This window comes from Amborella trichopoda, chromosome 13 (genome assembly GCF_054954075.1).
Source record: "Amborella trichopoda isolate Santa Cruz 75 chromosome 13, AtrichopodaSantaCruz75HAP2 v2.0, whole genome shotgun sequence".
Classification (NCBI taxonomy): domain Eukaryota; kingdom Viridiplantae; phylum Streptophyta; class Magnoliopsida; order Amborellales; family Amborellaceae; genus Amborella; species Amborella trichopoda.
This window is the reverse complement of record NC_142348.1, coordinates 26,964,468-26,978,078: the sequence shown is the minus strand read 5'-3', so window position 1 is coordinate 26,978,078 and position 13,611 is coordinate 26,964,468. Positions and strand designations below refer to the sequence as shown.

General features: G+C 46.0%; 1 non-coding gene across 1 annotated transcript; it reads left to right on the top strand.

The window, feature by feature from the left end:
* Positions 1–3,485: 3,485 nt before the first annotated feature.
* Positions 3,486–3,559, top strand: TRNAN-GUU (transfer RNA asparagine (anticodon GUU)). Its single transcript has one exon. It is a non-coding gene; the product is annotated as a tRNA-Asn (tRNA).
* Positions 3,560–13,611: the final 10,052 nt, after the last annotated feature.

Here is a 13,611-nt window from a genome sequence, read left to right as displayed (position 1 = left end):
GGTTTGATTCTTCTCGAAAAAAGCAAGGAAGAAGAGGGTTCCCGCTCTTCATTCTCCATCCTCTTGAAGAACTTCGGCATTATGGTAGTAGAGTAGTCGATCTGATCTCATGCGCGGGTGGATAGAAATGCGGACGACAGTAGAAATGAAGGACGTGTATGGTAGTGTTTCGTTTAATGAGAACGGGTTGACTACAACATTTTTTCATTGAGCAACTGGAAGGAGACAACAGGGGGCGAAGCAAAGGGCAGAGCTTCGATTGTTACGGATGTCGAAGAACATATAATCACGTCAATGAATATCACTGCTCCTCCTAGCGCCCTAGCCGAGCGGTCCTTGCCTGCACAAGCAGATTAGCTCCCTCATTCTCTTATTGTGTTGGTTGGGGGACTGTGAACGTCCATCCCATTCAGTGCCAGGGAACCATTCATTCCTCCCGGGCTCTCTCGTATCTTGGGTGGGGGTCCAATCAACCAGCGACCTGAATCCGTTTACGATGTTAAGCAAGGGCCAGGAGATTGATGGCCCTGGGGGAAAGACAAAAGTCTTAAACTCCTACAGAAGAGGCAACTGTAAGGATTGCTTTTTGTCGTCCGTCTTTCCCTTCTCTCTCTCTATCTTGAACCTACTTTGCTAAGCTAAGATAAGAGAGTCCAACTTTTTGCTTGAGGGCTCAGGAGCTGCAGTCAGCCGCATCCCCAGAGGTCATCAGCTGACTCTTGACAGTCCGATCGGGTGTTTCTAATTGCATGCAGTCAATTCGAACCTTTGCAGGTCAGCCGATGCCTTACCACTTGGCTATACTGCATACGGTCGGGACAGTGCCTGGGGGAAGGGGAGAAGCAGCGAAGAGCGAGCTATGCAAGTGGGTATATAGCAAGCAGCGAGGTTCTCCCCGACTATAACAAACTCGCGACTCTACTCTAATAGAAAGAAACGGTAAGCTCTCAGCTCTATTGCTCGCCGGCTCTTCGCCTTTCGTCAAGGCCCTCGCATCAGGCCCTTTCTTTGAAAACTCAATAGAGTGAAGAGTTTGCAATGGGAAACCTCAAGTTCCATGCCCGCTTATAGCGGAGAGAGTTCTGCTGTGTTTTTTTTAAGTAAGGCACTTGTTCGCCACTGACCCGCCGGTGAATACGTTACTGATCAGGGCTGGCTGTTCCAAATGAGTAACCGGCTGTCCGCCTAAATCCATTGGTACTTAAGGGTCAGTACCAATACCTTCGTTTCGGTGAACGTGGAGCCCGGCTGTTCACCTGCTGATAACTACTAGAGCTCACTCTACTAAACTGAGTTTCCAAAGGCTTTGCTCACTACAACCTAACACGACTAGAAAAGACTTTCCAAAGGTAACCGAGCTTTGCTTTGCCAACGTGTTGTAGATTGACAAAGTCGGAGGTTGCTTTCGAAACTTGCTAATGTTTTCAGAGGGAACATAGTTACCTATGTTATGTGGTTTTCCAAAGCTCGATGGCCCCTTTGCGTCGTAGTACGAGAGTAGCTATATTTTTCTATTAGGATTTGTTGAACATAATGTCGTTCGCTACTTAGGTAGTACTTCAGTAGGGTTCACTACAAGAGGCGCTACTGAGTTCTTAGAGACGAACAATACACTATCAACTGAAGTTATCAGTGGACTACTTGAGTGACAAAGTCAACCTTTGGTTCCCTACACCTGTTGATAACTGAAAGATTCATAAGTCTCGTAATAAGGCAAGAAGACCTTTGGTCGGTCAAAAGGAAGGAGTAGCCCGGCTGTTCGCCGCTCTTCCCAGGCCGATTTCTTTGTCCCAGGCCTTTATAATAGAGATGTTCGCCGGGGGGAAGGCCTTTTGAAGATTCAAAAAAAGGTAGGGCGTCGGGTTCATTACTTGGCTGATTAACAAAGCAAGTAGGCAAATAGCCTGTTATAATTCAAAGATAGCTATCAGCTATTAGTATGCTTAGCAAGGAGGAGCGATCGAAGTGTTGAGTGGCCACTTACAACATAAGCAGCCACTAGGCTAGGAGAGTAAGTGAGCTACCTTCTATTCCCTGGGGCGGGGACTTTGACATTAGGGGATATGAATAGGCTTAATAGGGCTCGTGCCTATAACATCATCGTTACGAGAGGTACGTTTCAACCAATTAAACTATAAGCCTCTACAATTATCTCATAATGCAATTCGCTCACTTCGGAGCAGACGAAAAGAGGGGGCCTTTGCTCTATCTGCTTCTTCCTCTTCCCAGGAATGAACAATGGGGGCCTGCGAGAAGCAAGCAATCAACCTTTCACGACGCAAACTGCCGGTACGCTTTCTTTTCGACTCACGACGACTCAAACGGGAGAGGGCTCTCTATTTGCTTGCAATGTCGGCTGTTCACCTTTTGTTAAGGCCTACTGAGGGCTGGCTGTTCGCTTATTTGTTGATTCAAAACAAAAGGCGCTACTGAGCTACTTGACTTAAGTACAGCTAGAGTAGTACAACAGAATGCCTTTCGCCCTACTTCAGTCACAAGCACCCTAAGCAAGCCCGTACGCAAGCCCTACTAAGTTACTTTCATAACCCAAGTGTTAGAGTCACCGGGTAGGGCGATGACTCTTCAAAAAAAAGGGCTGGCGACCAATTGGACTTTTAGGGCGACCTTCAGTATATCATTTCAATAGTAGTTGAACAAACAAGTCCACTAATAGCTTAGATAGTGGCCCTTCCACTTTGGTGTAGTTGACCCTGCCTATTGATTGACTCAAGGTTAGAACTTCAACCTCAAGTTTCATAGGTACTGGGAACCTGGGATGCAGGCATCACTTTGGTACTTTTTCACCACTAGTTCTTCTTTAGTTTGAGTATAGCAACCTGCTGTTCACCGGCAGGTCAGTAGGCCTTGACGAAGGCGAACACTAGCAAAGTGATCAGCAGGCACTAGCACTATGTTGTTCGCCTTTGTCAACTAAAGTAGCATAGCGCCAACTGATAGCTGATAGAGCAGAGCGTGGAGCCGAGTGGAAACCTACTACGAAAAGGAAGAAAGAGCCTCGGTCAGTTGCCCTATAGCAAGTGCCTAGCTCAGCTCCGAAGTGTGACAAGAACACCGCCACTGTACATCTTTCTTTCAGAAGATGAGAACACGTCCACTAAAAGCAAGAGTGAAACTACAAGCTAAAAGCAGGCGTGCTTTTCTTATAAGATAATACGATACCATTTTGGCACACTTGTTTGATGAGCTAAGCGCCTTAGTCAGATCAGCTTACGACTTAAATAAAGGTCGAAATCAATCCCTCTTTTTCAAACTTACTAATGAACGACCCTTTGTACATCTTTCTCCAGTTCATGGAAGTGGAGTGAAGGGCTCTAGTTTCAGTTAGCAGCCGTAGTACGACAGTACCAAAGGCGAACGGTATTGTTTTGTACAGCTACTTTTTTTTTATAGGTACAGAGGTAACCGATTTGTAAAAAAACTCAAAGGCATTTCTAGGTAGTTTTGAATCAAAGTAGCGATGAAAGGGGGAAATAGCTCAGTTGGTTAGAGTGCTAGTCTGTTACACCAGAAGTCGTGGGTTCGAACCCCATTTTCCCCGCTCGATCATGCCAACCGAGTGGAAGATGGTGAAAACAAAAAAAGGATGAAGTTCTACAATCAGTGGAGGGTTCCCTTGAGTTATTCATCACAGGCCCCCTGAAAGGTTTGCTTCTTGCTCCACCTCGGACGATCACGGAAATAGCGAGAGGTTGCAGTCCCCCCATACCATAATCCAACCACGTTCCCGCTCGCCGTTCAATATCTTTCCTATGATTACTCCCCTCTTAGGGACCTGGCCTCTCAAATAGACGAGCCCAAGTTATATCATCATGTCAATGCCGATTGAACCTTGGTGCTCTATCAAAGGCAGCCGGTCGAGCCACGGAACCTGCTCTTAGATTGGCCACCCCCCCGGAGAGGGACCGGCTAGATGGAGGAAAGAATGACCGCTTCGGTCGATCCCTTACTTAAAGAAGAATAAAAGAGCAGGTGCCTACTTCATCCTCGCGGAGCGGAATAAGTGAGAGAAACTAATGTGATCTTTGGTCATTTCCCGAGGGCGGTCACCTTGGAACCACCGTTCGGTAGATGAAGTAGTGGGTTGTTCTATAGGTCATTCGGAAGGGCTACGTATAGTTGTTCTATTTTGCGGCGTAACGTTGTGGTTGTTCCCTCGACTGACCGAACCCTCACCTCAAGAGGGATGTGGGTGCTCCCTCCTACTGGGATGTGGGGAGTTCTGCCTCCTTGTCGTACGAAGATGTTGAGCTATAGCTATAAGACAGAGGAAGCATCTTCGCCCACTAGCAATTGCACTGGATAATGTGGCTTCTCTGATCCATCCTAGAAGAGTTCCATTCGAGCCGAGCCCGCCCTTAATGGATAAGGAAGAAATCAAGGAGAGCGAAAAGACTGATTGTAGAACTTTGTCCTTTTTTTGTAGCGCTAGCTTTGCCTACTTTCTTTTAGGAAAGTGATAGCAAAAGGTGAACGATAGGCCTCAAGGCGAACAGCCCCCGCATCAGGTGAACAATTGCCTTTGGAAACTCAATAGAGTCTTTCTTCGTGCCCCTCCCTATTGACGAAAGGTGAACAGCCCCCCTACGACCACTTTTGAATCAAACGGCGAGCAACCCGACTTAAGATTAAAAAGGCTCTACTGAACTACTATCTTTAAGTACATACTTCATTTCATGAAGTATCAAAGGCGACTAGGCGCCCCCCCTACCTACAGCAACTGGCGCTTCAAAGGGCACTACTGAAAGACGAAAGGCCGACATCATGCTTTGTTGTTAGTGATCAGCGGGTGAACGCAGAGCCCTGGTATAGCGCCGCTGATAATCAATAATGTTTGCAAAGGACCCGACGAGCTGCCGAAAAAGGCAGAGATGGTAGAGCACGGAGCCCGCCCTCCCGGCCGACCTGTATCTTAAGTTAAGTCAAGTCAATGAACAACCTCTTAGTTTGAAGCTTTGCAGGAAGCTTCTACTTGTTGAAGCTAACGAGCGAAGTGCGTAAGCACTGAACGAGCCATCTATTTCGAAAGACAACACATAGGGAAAAAGCTTCTCTTTTGTTGTCGTTATAAGCTGACTTGATGTCTATAGCCAAGCCAAAAGCTCATCCAGCGGACTAAGCAGACTTTCTTTTTTTCTATATCTAAAAGCTTCTCTTTAATAGTGGTCATAGGGGGTTGATCGTAGATAGAGACTGAAACCTATGCGGGGGTAGGGGCAGATGTAGCCAAGTGGATCAAGGCAGTGGATTGTGAATCCACAACGCACGGGTTCAATCCCCGTTGTTTGCCCATCACATCAAGATATGGACCTGGAGACACAAGTCAAACCTTTCCCAACTAGAAAGAATGAGCTCTGCAAGAGTCAATTCATCTCGAGGCTTTCAAACGCATCCAAGGAATTTGTATCCAATTGAAACATAGAAACCATCGATTCGTGTCACCTACTTGCTTCAAGCACAAATGGTATGGATTATCTAGTAGGTTCTTAAGGCCTCACTAATCAGCCTTCCACTTTTGAGCTCATAATGAAATGCACCAGCAAAGAAAACTACAGTGCGGGCTAGTTGCGAAGAAAACGTAGTGCGCACTACCTGCGAAGAAAACTACGTGCGCTAGCGTTGCGAAGAAAACTATGTATGCACTAGCTGCGAAGAAGTAGTGTGCTAGCGCGGCGAGAAGAAAAGAAAGAAAACGGATGCGCGGCGCTAACGCTTGCTTCTTACTTTCAAGCTGTAGTTTGCTGGCGCGCTAACGACAAAACTCGTTGGGGCTTTCCTCGTTGGTAAATTCATTCGAGAATGCACCCATAAAGATGGTGAATCTCTAGATTGAGCAAACATAGTGAATCCAAAAGCATACTAATTCACGAGAGATGATTTAGAGAGGGCTTCTAGCTCATTTAAAGGGCTTCTCTGTCCATTTTATGACCTCGTAGCTATTTTGAGAGTTTTCTTCTCCTTCTCCTCATGATAGAAGAGACATGAGACCTTTGAAATGAGGCTTCTAGCCCATTCTCATCATGGCTCTAAGCCACGAGTGAGGTAATCGAATATGTAAGGCGAAGACCATTCCACTTGCCTTTGGCTTTAGGAATAGCTCCTCTCGTACCTGCACCTTGGGGTTTCTGGTAGTTCATATTCCCTCTTCAGTGCCTGGTTAAGCACTGCCTTTCTGGGTGTAGAACTATGGGGCTTTGTCTCTCGAGAGAAGGCCCTCCCCCCGCTCTTAGTACATACGGCTAGCTGCTTCTGGTCATTAGTAGTACGTACTTACTTACCTTACTACCTCCTTAGGAAGACTAGTCAAAGTAAGACTGCTACGAGGAAAGTTTTCTTTCTCTTCCCCCCTCCCCTACTTCTTCTTATATTATGACTCTTACATCTAGGTCTCTCCTTCCTTCTACTGTTTTCTTTGGTACCATACTAGCAAGTCAAGTGTTACTCTTGTTAGACTCCTATTTAGGATTCATCCTACAATTCTATTAGTAAGTATTCCTCCCCCCCTATTTAGATTCTTCATCCTAATTGTATATATGTCCCCAGTATGTCTTCTTATGAATCGATGACGTATAAGTTTAGGTATGTGTGTCTTCCTCAATGACTAAGAACTTACCCTGGCTAGTTTTAAGAATAGGACTGAGATTGATCTCCATGCTTGGGTACCATAGGAAGATAAGTGTAAATTGTTAGATTAGTAATGACTCCCCTTACTTGGAGTCTTCCTTTCACCTATAACCCAAGCGAGTGATCAAGCGAGACTGAATCCTTATCTGCTCCTTATTTGCGGGCTAAGGCAAGGAATCATTTTTATTGCAGCGGAAGAAACATGCTTGCTCCTTCAAATACCCGAAGGAATGGATTTCTCATGAAACTATGAGCGTCCTCTGCTGAGCAGTTTCGGGCCGCGAACGCAAGCTTTTCTCCAGACACAGAATGCCTTCTTTTAGGTCCAATCCACCTCGCCCGAAGTGGTGGGTGAGGCAAGCCCTGAATATTTCTCAACGGTTCAGTGCTCGCTCCGATCACCATTGGATGAACCATTCATTGGATGGAGGATGGCCCAGCACGGTTGTAGTTCATAGCTATTCTATATTACGCAGAAAGTCTAAGCGCGCGATTGATTATTTTGAATGTTCTCATGCCGTAAGATGATGAGAACATTTCATTCTCCGAAAATTATTTCGCTCGAGAAGCACATGTTCCTGAGAAGCGTCAACCACCGGTTGGTTCATTCGAACCAGAAAGACGCATCGCCATTGCTTCCTTTTGGCCTAGGGGCCCCGTGCCATGCCAGTCAACCAGTCCAGATGGGGGGACAAGCTTTTCCTGCTGCTGACGCTGTTCTAATATTCAATAACATGCTATCCCCTATTCATCAGATCAAGCTGGTTCATTGATTCAAAGATTTTGGCAAAAGAAGTGCGACTAAAGAAGTGGAGAGAAGACGGTTAGCTATGTTGGTTAGCTAGAAGACGGTTAGCTATTTTGGTTAGATAAGTCGAGAGGCAGCCGGACAGGCAATAGGGGCGGCATAAAGCTTGATTGAGGGCGTTAGTTGCATAATGGGGCAAGGCAAACGGAGTAGGCAGTCGCTAGCGCACCGCATGAAGCGCATGAAGTAAGTACGTAATAAGTAGGATGTTTATCCTATCTCTCGGTCGCCCCTCCGATGAGGAATGGGATGAAGAATCGAATGAAGAAGTATGGCACGGTCACAATATCGTATTCAATCATGGGGTTGACATTGAATGAAAAAAATTAGGTTTTTTATGGTCCTGTCCCTTTGACTCGTTCCAGTCATATCTCTGTCCCTGGTTGATCACACCTGCTTTTAGGTAGCATCAATCAACCGGACAGGGTGCGGTAGGGCTTGTTATTGCTAGTGACAGGAAAGCTATTGTAGTCAATCTGGACAGAGTTTGGATTAATGATGCAACGGGGAATTAGGAATGGTGGCAGAGCATCACATGTTGAACAAAACAAAGAGGCAAAAAAAATCTTGACGGTTTTCAATACTAAAGGCCCCCCGAATTTCGGAAACCAAGTTCTCGTTGTATAAGCTCGGGAAGAAGGAGAGGAAAGTTTGGGACTCCAGGGATTGGAATCTTCAAGGAAAGGGGACTTTGTGCTAAGGGGAAGATGCTCATCGCAGACAGTATGTTGGGCAGGCCAGTACTTAGTCCGGTTTTGAGGTATGTCCTGGTTACTACTTCAATCAAGGAAAAGCCTAAAGAAAAAGAACTCCACTCCCATTTTCAAATCGAATTCAATCTTCTGGCACTAGGTGTTCTATGCCAACGAAGGGTTAGAAGAACAAAACTCCCGACCCGAGAAGTCTGAAATACCAGTAGTTGTATGAAGTTGCTGCTTTACATAAAGAAAGTAAGAAAGGGTAAGCTTTGGGAGCAGCTAAAATGATAGAAAGATGGAAGATAGACCTATTTCGAATATGAACAGCTCCTACCTTTGACAACCATAGAGGGAGGTTAGGTAGTCAAACCTAAATCGCAAGTGGGAAGTACAAACGTGGGAACATAGGAGCTTCCTTTATGCAGCCTGCAATCAGGCACCGACCTTTTCTTTTATGGCTACCCTTTTTTCTTTTCCCTTACCCTTCCGAAGGTAAGGTCGTTGCCTCACTTTTTTTCGTAAAGCAAGAAGCGAAGTAATAAACGTGCGAGGGGAGTCTTCGTTTACTTACGAAATACAAGGGAACAACACAAAAGAGACTTCTCGGGAGCGAGCACAGAAAGAGAAGGAAGATAATTGAACAAACTTGCAATGGAATAAACATAGGAACTACCTACTAAAGTGAGGGCGAACTACTCAAATATAATCTAAGTAAGTGTTAGCAAGTTTACCACTCACAAAAGAAGAAGAAGAAAACAAGGGAGTGAGCTCAGCACTCCGAAAACGACAGGGTTGGTTGGCCCTTAACCCCGACACTCGACTTCATCCGAAGGTTCAGCCTTCAATGAAAGAAAGCATAAGTTTAGCCCCGCCTGTCTACCCATTTAGTACCAAAGCCCTATAGCTTGTCATAACTTGGCTTGGTAAGCAAGCTTGCTTGCCCCTATCGGCACTGCAGTAAGAAACCTGTTCCGGAGAGGCAGAATTCGAGAGTTCGGGGAGTTCGATGAACCGCTGCGTTGGGGGGGGGGGGGGGGGGTGTATTGAGACAGCTAGGTTTCCTCTGTATAATGCCTTGGATGGAACTAAATGGGGAGGTCGGAGCAGTGAAAGCTCGTGGAGTAAACTGAACGTAGCAACGAACAAAGCCTTTGATAGCTTGCTCATGACATCAAATGAAAGCACTTATGAGGTGAGGGTGGCAAAGCACTCTCAAACTTGTGCTTTGCTGCCCCCTAGCAGAGCAAGTGCTTTGATGTGTAGCACAGGAATCAAAGCACCCTAAACAATTGGAAGTTGCTACCATTGGCAAAGTAAGAGAAAAAAGCCCTCGTTGTTGTGGGCTTTGACAAGACTTGGCCAATGGCTTGCGTAGGAGAGGCTTCCAATAGTTGGTGAGGGCTTTGTTTGCTTGTTGCTACCACTGGCTTTGCTTGCCACTGGCTGCTAGGCTACACATCTTCTCGCTTGGAGCTTCGTAAGAGCAAAAAGCCCTCTTCAACTTAGGCTTTGACAAGACTTGCCTATGGTTTCTTTTTCTTCCATTGTCCTCCGAAAGATAGATGCCCAACCTGCAATGTCCGATCGTGGTGGTGAAGTTGCAGGTCTATCGACACCACGCGCGGCAGTGGCATACAGCTTCGGACCTAAGGAGCCAGAGACCTCCGGCGAGAGGCCTCTGGCTTCCTGTCCGGTGACGGAGGTCACATAGTAGATAGCGGCAGAAACGAACACTAAACTGAGACTGAGGACATCCGTAGCGGGGGAAGAGAGGACCAGATAGACCTTTGAATGGGTTGCTTTTAGATTTCCTGTCCGGGCACTGTAGGACTAGAGGCATCTAAGTTTGCTTTAGATAAAAGAAAAATATTGGGCTTTTGGCAACCCTTGCACTCTTGTAAACAAATGAAATCCACCTTCGACATTGCTTGATGATAACTTTTTTGTTAGGATCGCTGCCTAACCCCTAAGATAAATCATTCTTTTTATGCTTGATTTTTTCCCAATTTGCTTCTTCTGCTTCTTCTTGGTTACCAAAGTCAAATAATTCAAGACTAATTACTCTCTCACTCAATAGGGTCTCCTGGGACTCAATGATTCATTGGTGATGTTGTAGGGTTCCGTTCATTCTCCTTCTTCTCTCTTTCATCATTCAAAGCCATCAAACGGAGGAATGCACATCAGGTATGTTGTAGGTTTTTCTTGTGAAGATGCCGAAAATGGCGGATGCCAGAGGTCTCAACCTCGTGGGCCCGTTATCCGGGGGTGTTCCTGTTCGAGGGGCCCATCCGGATGGGAGGGACTCAAGGTTGAGTTCGAATAAGGAGAAATCAAAAGAAATGGGGTGGAGCAAACGAGGGATTGTTCGCTATTCGCTAAGCTGAGTTCACTAACATGGTTTAGTGGTAGTCGATGATTTGGGAGTTATAGAAGAGATACATTACAAGACATCTTCAACAAAGCTCAACCCTAAAGCCTCAAAGCTTGGAGAAGATTTTGGACGTCTCTGCGAACAATCGTTTCATAATGATAAGTACGTATTCGTTTAAGTACTCGTTGATATTGAATCTCTCTCGTGGAATTGAACACTCCTACCGGCTCTGCTCTGACCTAACGACCTGGTCTTGTCTTACGGATGAACCTTGAAGCTAGATTAGGTAGACAAAGAGCGGGGAAGTGCCTCCAAGTTGTCGGAGTCGGCCTTGGGGAACGGATGGCGTCTCAGGGCTCCTAATCACCTATCCGGAATTGGGTCATAGACTAGTTGCTTTAGCGCTCTATGTCACTCTCCCCTCCTCGTTGTCTGTCACCGGTAACTACGAGTCACTCGTGAGCTATCTATGATCACAACCACCACGAAACATGCTAGGTGGGGCTGCAGCATGTAGATAAAGCTAAGTGCTAAGGTAAAAAAGAATAACAGCTTAGCCCAGCTCTTCTCTGCCTCTCTTCGCCATGAGGCACTCAAATGTGCCTTCCTGGGGATAAAGGTGCTAGTTTCATGAGTAGTTGGAGTGGAGAAAGTGGACTGCAATTCGACTCTCCCCTGTATGTAGTATAAGGAAGAAACTCTTTCTGGGCTCGAGTATACTACACTCGCTTGTCGTGTTGGCTCTCGACCGACCCTAGCTCGTTCCTTGTTTTATACTACAGTCTCTTTGAGTGAGTATACTACACTCGCTTGTTGTGTTGGCTCTTTAGTTCCACCTCGTTGATATCGCTTTCTTCATTCGCTTGTTCATAAACTTAACCAAAGGGCCTTCTCTCTCTCGTGTAGTTCCGTGTAGTATACGGTTAGGCTTGTGTAGTAAGTATACTACACTCGCTTGCTCATAAACTTCACTCTCCGTGTAGTATTTGACTAAAACTAAAGTAGTAGTATAGTTAATATACGAAAGCAAAGACAGAGTTGGCGATTATAGACTTTTTGTCGTAGACTGAGTAGTCAACTTCAATAATCCAACAAATAGTCCCTTACAGGTCCGATAGCGAGGGGACGAGCTTGAGGACACTATTGCCTTTCTCGGAGTTCCACCTCATAGTCATGGTAGCTCCCTATGAATGTAATGTATAGATCAATCGGCTGAGACCACACGAATTGGAAGCAATTTCTCTCACAAAGAGAGTCGGGGAACTGACCTCATCAACCCGAGACCGTGGAGTCTCACATCGGTCTCGGGTTGATGAGGCGAGAGGACTTCATCGGATTGCCTCCATTGATTTCCATCCAAACTATATCTTGTCTTGCGGTCGGCCTAGTAAGAAAACGTATGCACTACCGAGCGAGTGAAGTATACTACACGAGGCATTAGAGCAACGGCTTTCGCGTTAGCGCGCAGCAAGAAAACAGATGCGCTACCAAGCGAATCTAGTTTACTATACGAGGCATTAGAGCAACGAATTTTGCGCTAGCGCACTCTCCTTGCTTGATAAGGTTTTCTTCGTGTCGTTTTCTTCGCTTCAACAACGAGGGTTGCTCTTGCTTTGCCAGTGGTAGCAACATAAAAGCACAACACAAGTTGAAGAGGGCTTTTTGTTCTTACGAAGCACTCTCAAAAAAGAGCTTAGCAGGTGAAGCAAAGCACTCTCAAACCATAGCTTAGCTCTGCAAGCAAACCTTGCTAATAGTTCGACCTTGCAAAGCCCTCATAAGTGCTTTCCTTTGATGTCTTCATAGCAGAGAAAGTGATGAGCAGGCCTCCACTAGCTTTGCTCGTTGCATCTTCTCGCTCGGGGCTCGTTGCATCAAAGCAGCACTCTATTGGGTAGCAGCAAAAAGCCCTCAAGAGGGCTTTGACAAGACTTAGCTAATGACAAAACTCGTTAGGGCTTTGCTCGTTGCTTGCCACTGGTAAAGACGCTTAAAGCCACTACCTGTCACTTACGAAAAGGAATATCATAGATGTCAGGTGCAAGCAAAAAAGCCAGTTATGAGGGGGGACTTCTTTTCAGTGCTATTGAAAAAGACGGGGCACACTAAAAAGCCACAGTCGAAACACTTTTTCATTCTTCAGATCAGATAAGAGGGCAAAATGAAAAGTGGTATATGTGATGAGTATATGGGGGTAATTAGCTCAGTTGGTAGAGTGCCTCGTTTACACCGAGAGAGTCAGCGGTTCAAGTCCGTTGTTACCCACAGCGGCACTTCATTGAAGATTGCCCGCGCTCCTACTGTCTTCATTACGAGGGAGGGGACCAGGGGAACTGTCCCGTAAAAGCGATGAGGAATCAAATTCTCCTGCATTGCAGCTTCTTCATTGACAGAAGCAACGCTCCTTACCCTCGCTTAGATGTTGTAGACTCTCAGTAATCAAGGAGTTAGGTGGGTTTAGCCAACAAAGCTTCAACCTTCGAAGCTCTGTAGGTTAAGTAAATCCCTCGTGAAACGGGTCAAAGCTCCTTTTTCTTTTCTGGGTGCCCCCCTCCCTCAATCTATATACCACACAAATTCACTAGTAGCGAAGTTAAGGCCCTATCTCTTCGCTACGCGAAGTCAAGGAAGGCGATGATCAGTAGCCGGTCCTTCCGGATGATCAGCCGCCTAATTTTTCTTTGCCTGGCGCTGACGAAGCTTAGTAAGAAATTCAAGGCTAATGAAGAAATGTCGCGTGGAGGTAGAAAGAAGGCCCAAAGGTCGTGAACCTCTTTTCCCATCCTAGTGAAGGCAGTGTAGGCAACGAGCAAAGCAGCTAGTGGTAGCCATGTCTTGTCAAAGCTAGCAAACTACAGCTCGAAAGCAAGAAGCAATAATGCTAATGCTAGCGCATCCGTTTTCTTGCTTGTATTCGTTGGTTTGCTTTTTTACCCTACAAGAAAACGCCGCACAACAGTTTTGCGCTAGAGCACAGCAAGAAAATGGATGCGCTACCGAGCGAGTGAATTATACTACACGAGGCATTAGAGCAATGGCTTTCGCACTAGCACGCTCTCCCGTTGCTAGGTTGCTTGGTTCTTTCACGCATT